The sequence below is a fragment of the Equus caballus genome, chromosome 12, assembly GCF_041296265.1.
Source record: "Equus caballus isolate H_3958 breed thoroughbred chromosome 12, TB-T2T, whole genome shotgun sequence".
In the NCBI taxonomy this organism is placed as follows: domain Eukaryota; kingdom Metazoa; phylum Chordata; class Mammalia; order Perissodactyla; family Equidae; genus Equus; species Equus caballus.
In genome coordinates, this window is record NC_091695.1 from 1,816,680 (window position 1) to 1,829,542 (window position 12,863).

Here is a 12,863-nt window from a genome sequence, read left to right on the forward strand (position 1 = left end):
ACCCCTGGCCCAGAGCTGTTTACACTCAGCCCGTGGAGGATTTCAACACCTGAAGCCACAGGGCCCAAGCGGGGCCACACCTGTCGGACTGCCCTGCTGGGCTGCAATGGTCACGTCCCCTGGCATGTATGGGGCAGTGGGGATGAGTTTTAGAGAGAAGGGAAATTGGATTGGGAGGTGGAAAGATGCTCTGTGGTTCTTGCTTTCTGGGCTTCAGTTTCCTTTACTCTGCAGGAAAACAAGAGGAGAAAAGACAGCACCTGCCCCGTTGTGTGACAGAGTTGGAGAAGCAGAGACCCCACAGGGAAAGACTCAGAAACCAGCGGCTCTCACAACTCACACCTCACTGCTTCACTCTAAGGGAAACCAGAATAATTTTCTCTCTTGATGTGTAAAAAAAAATCTCAGAAAGGATTCTAATTGACACAATCATTACTCTTTCCACCTTGGACCAATCAGCTGTGGTCAGGGGACAGTGTCACTGGCCACCCCATCAGAACCACATTTGTTTATTCAATTCATCAAACCTCTTTTTAGGAAGTGGCTCAGCCTCAACACTTGCCCAGCTGCCTTCCGAGAACATACTCTTGGGCAAGTCCCGTAGTGTCTCTGTGTGGCCTCAAATTCCACATCTGTAAAATAGGGGCAGCCACAAGGTTGACACGAGGATCGCCTGGGATAATAAATGTCCCAGGCTTTTTAAGGCGGGCATCATGTGCACAAATATTTCTTTCGCTTATTTGTCTTTCTCCCTGTGTCGTCTTTCTCCTTTGTCCTGCCTCCTTCCTAGGTCTCGTTTACTTCCTTTTTTCCATGCTTATACATTAGGCCAGGGGTTTTCAAATGTTTCCACTAAAATGTTCCTAACAACCAAAAAGAATAGAAAGAGTTTAGCCTCAAGTGCCCGGACGAGTGTGACATTTCATTGGCATCTCACGCTTCCTTCTAAGATTCATGTAACTCCTGCATTTGGCTCCATCACACATCGTGTGCAGCAGTTACGGTCCTGGGGGGAAAGCGGCACAGCTCAATCCCGAGACCTCAGGCAGAACACGAATTTAAGGGCCACTGCGGGTTCCGCAGGTGAACCGGAGAGTCGTGCTCTCCACGTACAGAAAACACGTCCAGACCACGGCTCCAGGGTTGCCCCAGGGAATCCCCTGCAGCGTTGGCCTCGAACACAAACCCCACAGCTTGCCCGAGACAGCGCTGCTCGCTCTGAGCCCACTGGGGACCGGACGCTGAGGCTCTCCACGGCCGCACGTGGCAAACAGCGCCTTGGCGGCGGTGCTGCCAACACTTAGATTCCTCGAGGCTCCTTCCTCATGCAGCTTTCTGCCAATTGATGTCTTATGTGAGTGCGCCTGCGCTGCACCGCCTAAGACACAGCCTACAAGGAAAGATGGGAGAGCGAATTCCTGCAGGACTCACGAGGTAGGGCATTCTCCCAATAGAGGAAAGACTTTCGGAACACACGAAGCGGTCATAAATAGGCTTCATCTATACGTCATTAAATAGTTAACATTATTTTTTAATGACTAATCTGCAGGTGAAATGAATGTTCCAGAAACATATGCTGTGTTTTCCTAGGCTTTGTGTACCTGTCACAGTCTGTAATCTCAGGGAACAGCTACTCCAGTTTGACAAGCCAGGCTCTCCAGAGGCGTTGCTCAGCCTCACCAAGTGTACCCGGGGTTGAAGAACTAAGCCATCCCCCCGAGAGGGAGAGTCCAGTTTCCCGCTCCTAGGGGTGGAAGCGCATTCGCAACAGTATGAATAATGCCAGCTATAGAACTATTATTTGGGGCCAGTGGGGCTGACCTCCCTGAACTGTGTTAGCCTCACTAGTCCCACGGGGAAGATCATCTCCTAATGTCTTCACCAACGTTGGTTTTCACGGCTTCCTTCCCTCCACCCTTTCCTGTGCAGGCTTAGAGCCTGGAATTCAGGCCCGCCCAGCGTGCCTTGTGTCCAGTACTGTGTGCAGCATCAAGCCCCTTCGCTATCATGGTCTGTAATTCCTGTTGGAGTGGGACCCACTGGGAGAAAGTCATGAAGAAGCTGGCACTCATTTCTTGAAACTTTGACTTTTCTTACTTATATGTCCTGAAGTTTCATCATTTTCTTTGGCAGAAAGCCCCAAGGCCACAGTTGAATCTTCGAAAGAAACAAAACATGATTCAAATGTTCCCGTGGTTGAAGGTAGTAGGGTTGGCGCCATGCAGGTCAACATCTTCTCTGCAAAATGCAGCTGATGTTTTGCTAAGAGCATGGCCCTGTCATTGTTTGGAACCGATTCTCTCTTGCAAACCCTCTCCAGGGAGCGGACTCTGAAGCCACTGGCCAGATTTCAAATATGTACATGCAGAATGAGAGATATTTTTCCTGTCGGTCACTAGAAATAGAACCCAGGCGAGAGCCCTAAAATTGGAAAGTACATGTCATGACCGTTTCTTCCCCTAAAAATAGAAAGACAGCTTTGCTGTGCAAGAGGCAGAACTTGGAGCCCTTGCCCGGGAAAGCCAGGAAAGCAGTGCTGGCTGGCAGGCTGGCAGCGTCTTATCCTGGTGAGAGCCCGCTTCCCTGCTTGCAGAGGAGCCCCCTCTCCTGAGATCTGACTTCAAGACCCCAAGCATGGCCCTCCTGCTGCCCAGCCCTGCCATATTCCACAGGAAAGGGGTGACCCTTTCGTCTCTCACCATCCTGCCCAGACCAGTGTGCTGGGTTGCCAAAGCTTGCCTTTGGCACAGGTCTGGGGTCATTAATACTATGTATACTAGCTCTAAGAAAAACCAATGTTGTGGAGGAGGTGGCAGACAGATACTTGAGCTGGTGCCGGTGTAGCTGAATGGACGAGGATACGGGTCCGAGTACTCTCACATGAATTTCAAACACGACTTGTGTTTCCTGAGACCATACCAGACAGGGTGGCAAAAGGTGATGCACTTGACAGCAGTAAATCGTATTTCACCAGTCTCACCTGCCATTACAGGTTTCAGCTCTTCTCAGTGCCACTCAAGTATTTCTGAGCTTTCTTGGGGGTATGTCAAGAGCACTCACAAACAAGTCCTTGTCACTTCCATTCAGTGCCTGCCATTGCCCTCTCGTCCACCTCTGGCCTCTTCCACTGGAGTCCCATGTCCATGATTCTTCAGCCAACAGTGCTGGAAGGACGCCTATGCCCCACACCTCCTCGGTGCACTCAAGGCCACCACTTGGCCCCACAGCGCCTGGACGTCTTTGCTGCTCAGGTTTTTCTCAGAGCTTGTCTCTCCAGAACTCTCACATTGAGTCCATATGGGGCTAGGCTCGCTGATAGAGCCAAGTGACATCACCGTACTGGATCCAGAATCATCCAGCCCCTTCCACAACGAATGCTTTGTTGTGAGGCCAAGCTCCTCTGCTAACATTCTCTCTCTCCTTAGCGTTCCAGTCCCAGCTCTGCTGCCGACTTGCTGAGTGATCTTGGACAAAGCAGTTAACCTCTCTGGGTTTCAATTTACTTGTCTGTAGAAGATGTGAGATGTGCTAGCTGGTTCCTACAGTCCATTCTGTTCCCGGATTTGGTGACTCTTTGGAGGCACGGTGCCTTCTCCACCAGTACACAAGAAGAGTTAGCTACTCCACATGCTGAGCGCTGGCCAGGTGCTCTGTAAAGAAGAAATTGCTCTTATGTTTCCTTTCTCTGACAAGAAACAGGCCTCTCTGTTCATCGCTCTGCTTGAAATCCTCCAATGGTTTCCCATCAAACTTAGAAAAACTCCAGACTCAGTGGCATACTACCTTGGTGACATCACCTCATGTTCCTCCCTTCTTGTTGAATACACTCCAGATGCACCAGCCTCATTCCACCCCTGGAACAAGCTGTGCCCCTTTACCCCACGGCCTTTGCACGTGTGCATTGTCCTATCTGGAGAGCTCGTCTCCCAGGCCACCCATAACTGGCCCTTCTCATCATTCAGGTCCCCAGGGTGCCTTGCTTGATGTCCTCCCTACTCTCCCCAGATTGTCCTATCCCAGGGCTTGGCACATTATGGTTGCGGGTCAAATCTGTTGACACCCACTTATTTACATATTGCACATGGCTGCCTTTGTGTTGCAACAGCAGGACTGAGTACTACGTAGGCGTAGTGGCGACAGAGGCCGTACAGAACTGACGCTATTTACCGTCTGGCCCTAGACAGGAAAAGTTTGCCAACCCTGAACTGTCCCACAGCCTCGTTTGTTCACAGCACATATCAGTATCTGAAGTGAGATGTCAGTCTGCTTCCTTGTGCTGTTTTTCTCCCTCTACTAGAAGGTAAGTGCCATGCAAAGGGCTCATCTCTCTTGGTCTAGAACTTTCCTTAGTTCTTAGCACAGAGCCTGACACAGAGCCAGTAAATAACGGCAGCCCAGATAAATTTAGGTCTATTTCCGTTTGCTCCATTGCAGCAACAATGACGTTTGGTACAAATCCTAAGATAGGCCCCACCACCACTGTGGGCATCACACTCCCGCCGCCAACTGCCAAGCTCTTCTCTGCTCCCACCTCCTACCCCATTTTGTCCCTTTTTGACTCTGCTCTCGCTCTCCTAGCTGCCTGTCCCACTGCATACTTTTTTAAGTCCGCTAAGCCAGCAGCCCTCCTGGGAACAGCTTACTGCAAGGAGTTGACCAAAGGGCAGCACTGCGTTCCTCTCAGCTCTGGCTGGGGCTGCAGGGGTGAGGGGCTCACAGACTCAGACATGTTTTGAGAGAGCCTCACGCCTTCCCAGGTTGAGCTTTTCTATTTGGGCCTATTTGAAAAACGAATCCAGGCTGTGAGGGAACAGAACGCAGGGGCCAGGAGAAGCTGAGCTCTAAGAAGCTCTGGGTGTCAGACGTGGAGGAGCTCCTCCCAACCACCCAGCGCTTCTCCAAGTTCTCCAGCAAAGCCGCTTGGTGACCAGCGAGAGTGACTCATCCCCCAGCAGGGAACTGCGGGCGGTGGGGGAGGGTACTTAAACCTCACCTCCCTAACTCTATTTCATTTCAACACTGTATTCTAGTTCATAATAGATTTTCAAGGAAAGAATTTTTTTTCTTCAAATCTTCAAGCAAAAATGGTGATCCGCATCACACCATGACTTTATCCATCCCTAGGCCACTCTGGCCTAGGCCCCCACCCCCACTGGTACTAATACGACAGCTTGGGAAGCATGGAAATAAACCAACATCTCCTTTAACAGATGGGGGAACTGAAGACTCAACAGAGATGGCAAGAGAAATGGCGCCTGACCTTTAGGCCGACTCCATTCCTACCTTCTTGGAAGGATGAGTTACTCTGTGGTGGGATTAGGAGTGTGCTGAATGACCTTCATCTGCCCTTCCAAGTCCACCTGCCGCCCTTCTCAACGTGCTTTGTGACCCTGGAGGCTGACATCTCTGTACTGCATCACCAGTTCCTCTTACTCTCTGACTTCTGTTCAATAGCCAACAGCAGACGAAGGCAAGGGAGTGGACGGTGGGATGAGGGAATGGTCAGCGTGCTTCTTTCCCCAGCTCCTCCTTGCCAGGTCTCAGGCTGACAATGGCTGTGCTCCCCTTTGGAAGCCAGCTCTCCCTTACAGCCAAAGGCCCCACCAGGTTCAAGGAGCCGTCCCATTCTTCTCCCCTTAGGCTAATAGCAGCAGTGGCTTCCTCATTCGTCAACCTCAGAGCACTTCACTTGCCACAGCCACACGTTTGTAAATAGTACCCTCACTAGATTCTCGTCAATGTGCTGTAGCGGGGTACCATTTGTTTTCTCCCAGGACACTGAGAACAAATGGTACCAGAAGCAGCCCAAGGAGACAGCCCTTCAGAAGGGGATTCTGCGATTGGGCTGCTGGCATGTTTATTAAGCACACATGTAACTATCTGTGGGGGCAAGGGCACTGGTTCTGTGGTTTTCAGTGGCCTCAGGATTACTTAAATCACCACCAGTTGTGGCAGGGGATGGAATGGAACACATGTGGAGGGTGTTATGTTTGAGATTAATGGCCATGGTTCTTAGTGGTGACAATGGTGATTATAAAGATTGTGGTACAGGTTGGCTACCTCTGGAGACACTGAAGAGTATTCACAGAGAGAAGAACAAATCAAAAGCTTTGAATATCCAACTGAGAATGCAGATGGAAAATCAGGGGCCAGCCCAGTGGCATAGTGGTTAAGTTCGCATGCTCTGCTTTGGTGGCCCAGGGTTCATGGGTTCAGATCTCCAGTGCAGACCTACACACCACTCACCAAGCCATGCTGTGGCGGCATCCCACATACAAAATTCAGCAAGATTGGCACAGATGTTAGCTTAGAGCCAATCTTCCTCACAAAAAAAACAAATAAACATGAAAACTCTTATCTACCAGATCACTATAAACAAAGTGAGAGAGACAAGAGATAGATGGGAGAAAGCATTTGCTACCTATACTAAAGACAGTAGACTATATATATAAATTAAACAAGAATATCAATAAAAAAAGATTTTTAAATTTTTTTTTTTTAAAAAAGGCCAGCCTGGTGGCGTAGTGGTTAAGTTGCATGCTCCGCTTTGGTGGCTCAGGGTTCACGAGTTCGGATCCCAGGCACAGACCTACACACCGCTCATCAAACCATGCTGAGGCAGGTGTCCCACATATAAAGTAGAGGAAGATGGGCACAGATGTTAGCTCAGGGCTAATCTTCCTCAGCAAAAAGAGGAGGACTGGTGGCGGATGTTAGCTCAGGGCTAATCTTTCTCAAAAAAAAAAATTAAATAAATAAAGGAAAATCAGCAAGCCTCAGTGGTCTGAAGGGCACGAGTACCTACATGAGCATGTGCCTGGGACCCCACGGTGCCTGCTCCTTCTCCTTGCAGCCATACCATGTCTTCATGGAAGTTTCTCATGGCTAGTAAAGAAGAAAAAGTTACAGAGCAGGGTTATGGATGGGTCTGCATGGCATCCTGGCAGCAACCAGAAGTGGGTGGCCACTATGACAGACCTACTGAGCGATGGCCTGAGAAAATAACAGTGATGGGAAGTCCTCTGAGTGGGTAGGACTTTCAGCAGTGCAAGGACTTGGAAAGAGCAGGATTGAAAGATTGGTGACAAGGAAGTCTGAGGAGAGGTGTATGGATGGATCTCGGGGAACGGGTACGAAGTGTAAAGATATCTGGGTTCTATGAACACGCTCACCAAAGACGTTCACTGCCGATGAGGTCCCAAATAATCAAATGGACAAGACGATCTGCCCGAGGGATTCAGTCTTCCTTCCAGATGACCCTGTGTTTGCTCCTCGTGCAAAGTGGTCATGGCAGCAGGGGTGGGTGGGATGCACGGGCCCAACAATATGGATGTCCCCTTACCAAGGTTGATCTAGCTATCATCATTGCCATGACTTCTCTGCCAAGCCTTTTTGTCCAACATCTTAGCAAGGCTGCAGTGGTAATCGCTTCTCTCTGAGCTTTGTGATGCCGCCCAAGGACAACAAGAAGAAGAAAGATGCCGGAAAGTCGGCCAAGAAAGACAAAGACCCAGTGAACAAATCTGGGGGCAAAGCCACAAAGAAGAAATGGTCCAAAGGCAAAGTTCAGGACAAGCTCAATAACCTGGTCTTGTTTGACAAAGCAACGTGTGACAAACCCTGTAACGAAGTGCCCAGATATAAGCTTATAAGCCCAGCTGTTGTCTCAGAGAGAATGAAGATTCGCGGTTCCCTGGCCAGGGCAACCCTTCAAGAGCTCCTCAGTAAAGGGCGACTTAAGCTGGTTTCAAAGCACAGAGCTCAAGTAATTTATACCAGAAACACCAAGGGTGGAGATGCCCCAGCTGCAGGTGAAGGGGCGTGAACAGATCCCACCAACTGTACATTTTGAAAAATAAAACTGCATTAAATAATAATTAAAAAAAAGACTACTCTGCCAAAAAAAGAAGCGAATGTAAACCTCTCAGGTGGCGCCATTCCCCGAGGGACTAGCCAGCAGCCCGGTAGCGGGATGATTACAATGGATCTCTTCGATTATGGAGAAGGCAGGATTTTGTCCTCAAAGGGAGAGATACCCATTTCATTTACAGAATTTGCTTTCCTTTCCTGCAATGGTTTTGACTGCCCTATCTTTGGGGGATGTATACAGAACTTTATCTATTACAGTGGTGTTCCATACAACTTCACTGCAAGCAAGGAATGCATTTTATAACAACAAAAGTATAGCTTGGGGCTCATGACGACAGAATTCACTGGTGTTTGCATATACAGTATCACCCAGAGGGAGCTGGCTGGATGTGCCAGCTATCTATTGCTGCATAACAACTTACCCCAAAACTTAGCACCTTAAAACAACAAACATTATCTCCCAGTTTCTGTGGGTCAGGATATGGGCATGGCTTAGCTGGGTACCTCTGACTTAGAGTCTCTCATGCAGCTGCAAGCAAGATATCAGCCAGGGCTGTAGTCATCTCAAGACAGGCCAAGAGGAGGATTTGCTCACTCACATGACTCTTGGCAGGCGGCAGGGCCAGGCTGGCTTTGGCTGGAGATATCAGTTTCTTGCCACGCAGACCTCCCCAGAGAGCAGCTCCCAACAGAGCAGATGGATTCCATCAGGGCAAGGAAACAAGAGAGCAAGAGAAAGCAAGCAAGTCAGAAGCCAGAGTTTCTTTGTAACCTAATCTTAGAAACGACATCACAACACTTTTGCCATATTCTGTTCATTAGAAGAAAGTCACTGGGTCCAGCTCACACTCAGGGGGCGAGGAACACGCAAGGGCATGAATACCTAGAAGCAGAGATCTCTGGGAGCCATTTTAGAGGCTGCCTATCGCACTGGAAATAACAGTAAGACAGCCTGCTGAAGCCTCCATTATGGTTCTGCCTGGCAGAAAACATCCTGTAGGTTAGGGCGCTGTCCTACCGTCTGCAGTAGATGACCAACAGACAACATATGGCGCCGTCTCCCCGCTCCAGAGAATGTACAGGTCTGGAAAGTGGTAGAAGCACCTCCTCTTACCATTACAAGAAGTAACCTACTTAGAAAAATTTTGTCTCCCTTGCCTGTGTCTTTGAGCTTAATAAGTTTGGAGATCCTAGAGCCCAACGGCAGAAGGCTCCACAAGGGACCACGGCCATAGTTCTCCCAAATTATAAGCTGAGTGTGTTGCTGGCCATTATGGCCATATGGCAAGAGGGACTATGTTTGGAACATGGGGGATTCCAAACATGGAAGGCCAGAGGCATCTCCTAGCACTCTTTGCCCTTTAGGCCTGATCATTGGAAACCGACATCCAAATGAAGAGAAGACCACTCAGCACTCAGATCTTGTGGCAATGAAGGTTTGAATCAGTACAGGTAAATGACCTCATCCTTCCAAGGTGCCGAGGTGCAGAGGATGTGGGAAGCATCGAATGGGTAGAGAAGAAGGAAGTTATGGTTATCACCCTAGGCCCAATGGCTAGGTAGAGGAGTGGGGTTTGTAGAAGCTATATTTTATGTTAATTGTTTCTTTGCCTCTGTTTTCACCCACTGCCTTCTTCGAAGAGCTCTGCTACTGACTAAAGATTTAGCTCTCAGGTATCAGTGTGACAGAATTCATCACCCTGAACTGATGGGATAGTTAAGGGATGCTGAAACTGCTGAAGGACAGAAGGGGTGGACTGAGATGAGTAGTTTCTATTTGCCTCTCCCAATCCACTCTCTGCCCTTCTCCACCTATCATTCTCTGTGCCCTTCAAACCGTATCTACAGGGTTTTCTTGCCTCTGGCTTCCAAGAGACTCTGGCAGGACATCATGGAGCAGAAGGAGATAGATAGGGTTACTTATTCCTCCAGTTCCCTCCATGCCAAGTTTCAGATTGGCAGTGATTGTGTTTCTCTGCCAAAGATTGGCTTTCTGTGTCTTAGTTTGAGTTCCCTCAAAAGCAGCACCTGAGAGAAGAGCTTCAGTATTGGGAATTGATCCCAGGGAGAAGAAAGAAGGGAGAAAAGCCAATGGAGTGTTTATGAATAACCTGGTGACTGTCATGGGCAACGGGGACTCTCTGAGGAACTGTAAGTGTGTGCCCCAGAAGGATTTCCATGGAGCCTGAGGAGTTGGCCATTTATCCGTTGACTCCTATTCACTGTTGATTGAAGTTGCTCCTGCAAACACCAGCTCCGTGAATTTCTGTGTCGTACCTGTGTTGGCTAAGTGGCCTTCTGCAGCCTAGGAGAAAGTGCCACAGCAGCAAAGCAGAGAAATTCCTTGAGTCGTCACTCTTTGCCCTTGATGTAGGTCCCTGGTAAAGCACAGGGAACTGTCCACCACGTGGCGCTGAATTCAGGTGAACGGAGTCTACGGTGTAGTATGCCACCAGCATCCTCTCGTTCTTCCACAGCTGCCAAACCCGGGTCTGCTTCCTCCCTTTGCACCTTCAGACCTCATCATTGTAGCAGCTTCCCACCCTTAATAGCCCCAGGGTGCTTCATTGTCTTATTTGTTTCCACTAAGGAGCCCACACTTTTGTAAACAGCCCCCCGCTCCATCATCCTTTAGAGCGGCCGTCTGTTTTGCGCCAAAACTCTAACAGAATGAGTGAGTCTTCAGAAGAAAACATATAATGAACTAAAATCCAGACAGCTAGGCTAGACGAGGTCCGGTGTTTCTGTTGCCACCCACCATGCACGTGTTAGTTCCTCATTGAAATGTTCAGAGCCACAGAATCAATTTTCTGGCTCCTCCAGATCCAGAGACTTTGAGAAATCACTTTTCATGCCAGGGAGACACATGCTTTTTTTCAGATATAGCATGCAAATTTATTATTTTAAAAAGTTTTCTGTATCACTTTGAAATATTTTAAGAGTAGAATTTAAGGAAATGAAAATCATACAATGTTTAATTTCCTGAAACTAGTAAAATAGACATCTGTCATTCTGTTTGACTGCCCAGCATCTAAACCTCTTTGCTATGTTTGGAGAATTTCCTACCTTATGACTGTGGGTGGAAAGGAGAGACTACTTCCCAGGCTCCCTTGCAGAAGTGCATCTGGATGTGACCTAGGCTTTACTAACCAGACATACCCATACCAGGCATCCCCCAGGGGGAGGGCTAGTGAGGCAAAGACACAGGAATGCTTGTAGGAAAGATGGTGGCAGCAGGAGCAGCTTCATCCATTTCCTCAAAGCAGCAGTGTCTCGGTTATAACAGCAACATTCCATACCCAGCATTGGAGGTGGGAGCAGCCCAACTTGTGCCCAACATTGGCAGTGGAGGCATCTAGTTAGGACTAGTCTGAGCATGATTTTGGATGCCATCCTTGGCTGCGTCGATTCTCATCCTGGTTCATTGGCCCTTGCAGTTCTTTTGAGCTTATCAATGCCTTTTAATAAATTCCTCTCCCCCTCCTTTCTTTTTGTTTCTGTAGTAGATAGAATCAGTGTCTGTATTTTGTAAATAAGTATCCTCAAATAAGAAGGAGATTTTCATTGAAAACCCTTTACAGGTACATAGTATTTTATAAAAATAATTGTTAGAACTTCTAGAGGAACTAGTAAGAGTAAAATAAATAGTGGTAGTGATGCTAAGTGCAAAGTTGTCACTCATTAAATTTAAAAAGCTTTACTGCCTTGTGAATCATTTATATCATATGTGTGTCTGTATATCTATTTGTGTACATATATATGTAAGTATGTACGTACATGTATATCACAAATATAAAATTATAGGTTAATGAGGTCTATCTGTTTGGAAGATGATTGTAGGCTATGGAAGATGCTTCATTCAGAGCACTGGTTGAGGGAGTGTCCTCCTTTTGGGGAGAAAGAGGAGCTCCAGGTGGTCACGGAGTCACAAAAGTGATAATTGTTGGGTCATCGGACTTCTTGACTTCATCCACCATTTATTTTCTTCCTCCTTAAGATACCAAATCCAATTCTCCCACTTTCCCTGTAAACCCAGTGTGTGTGTGTGTGTGTGTGTGTGTGTGTGTTGATATTGATATTTCAGGCCATTCCTTCTACCAAGACCCTCCTGCCTCCATCTCATTGAGTTCTATTGCTCACAGTCACAGACATCTGGAAGTCCCTCTCTCTTCCATAGATCTTCCTTCGCCAAAGGATAAAAATAGGGAGAGGTCTACATAGTGCCATGCCCATACAAGGTACTCAATAAATATTTGCTTCCACTTGCCAGCTCAAACCCAAGTATTAAATTCCTCCTTGCCCAAACATTCTCCCCTCTTCCTGTTCTTACAGAGCGGCTAGGTTGGATTGCACAACTAAGCAAACTCAACCTGAACCTGTTGAAAACAAAGTAAGAAGAGTCACCTTATCGAGTATAAAGGCCTATGCGTCTTCATTTTCAATTCAATTACACACTCAATTATTGAGAGACTAGTGTTGTTTTATAGGTGTGACACCAGTGATTGCTGTTATTGCAGGGCATTTAAAAGTCTGGATCAGGGCTTCTCAAAGTGTCGTCCCCAAACCAGCAGCAACAGCCTCATTTGGGAATGTATTAGAAATGGAGATTCTCAGGCTGCACCCCAGACCCAGTGAATCAGACGCTCTGGGAGCGGAGACCAGAAATCCATGTTTCAACAAGTGTTTCACGTGCTCTGATTCATGCTCAAGTTTGAGAACCCTTGTTCTAGAACTGTGGCTCTCAACTCCAGCTGCCCTTTAGAACCACCTGGGAAACTCACAGAATGCAAAGGCTGGGTCCCACCACAGACCAACTGCATCACAATCTCTAGGCATGAGGCCCAAGCACAGGAAATTTTAAAATCTCTCCAGTTACTTCTATTGAGCAGCCAAGGTTGAGAACCATTGATCTAAACCCTCGCATTCAGCACAGTTATGGTGCAAGTAGCTTTAATACAAAGCAAACTGTGATATTTTAGAATAGAAACACTAAA

The 12,863-nt window shown here is 47.8% G+C and overlaps 1 protein-coding gene and 1 pseudogene across 3 annotated transcripts in view; both read left to right on the forward strand.

Moving 5' to 3' along the window:
- PDHX (pyruvate dehydrogenase complex component X) overlaps positions 1-12,863 on the forward strand; it is a 179,739-nt gene that overhangs the window by 145,547 nt on the left and 21,329 nt on the right. The window lies entirely within an intron of this gene.
- Positions 7,403-7,887, forward strand: LOC100630072 (small ribosomal subunit protein eS25 pseudogene; annotated as a pseudogene).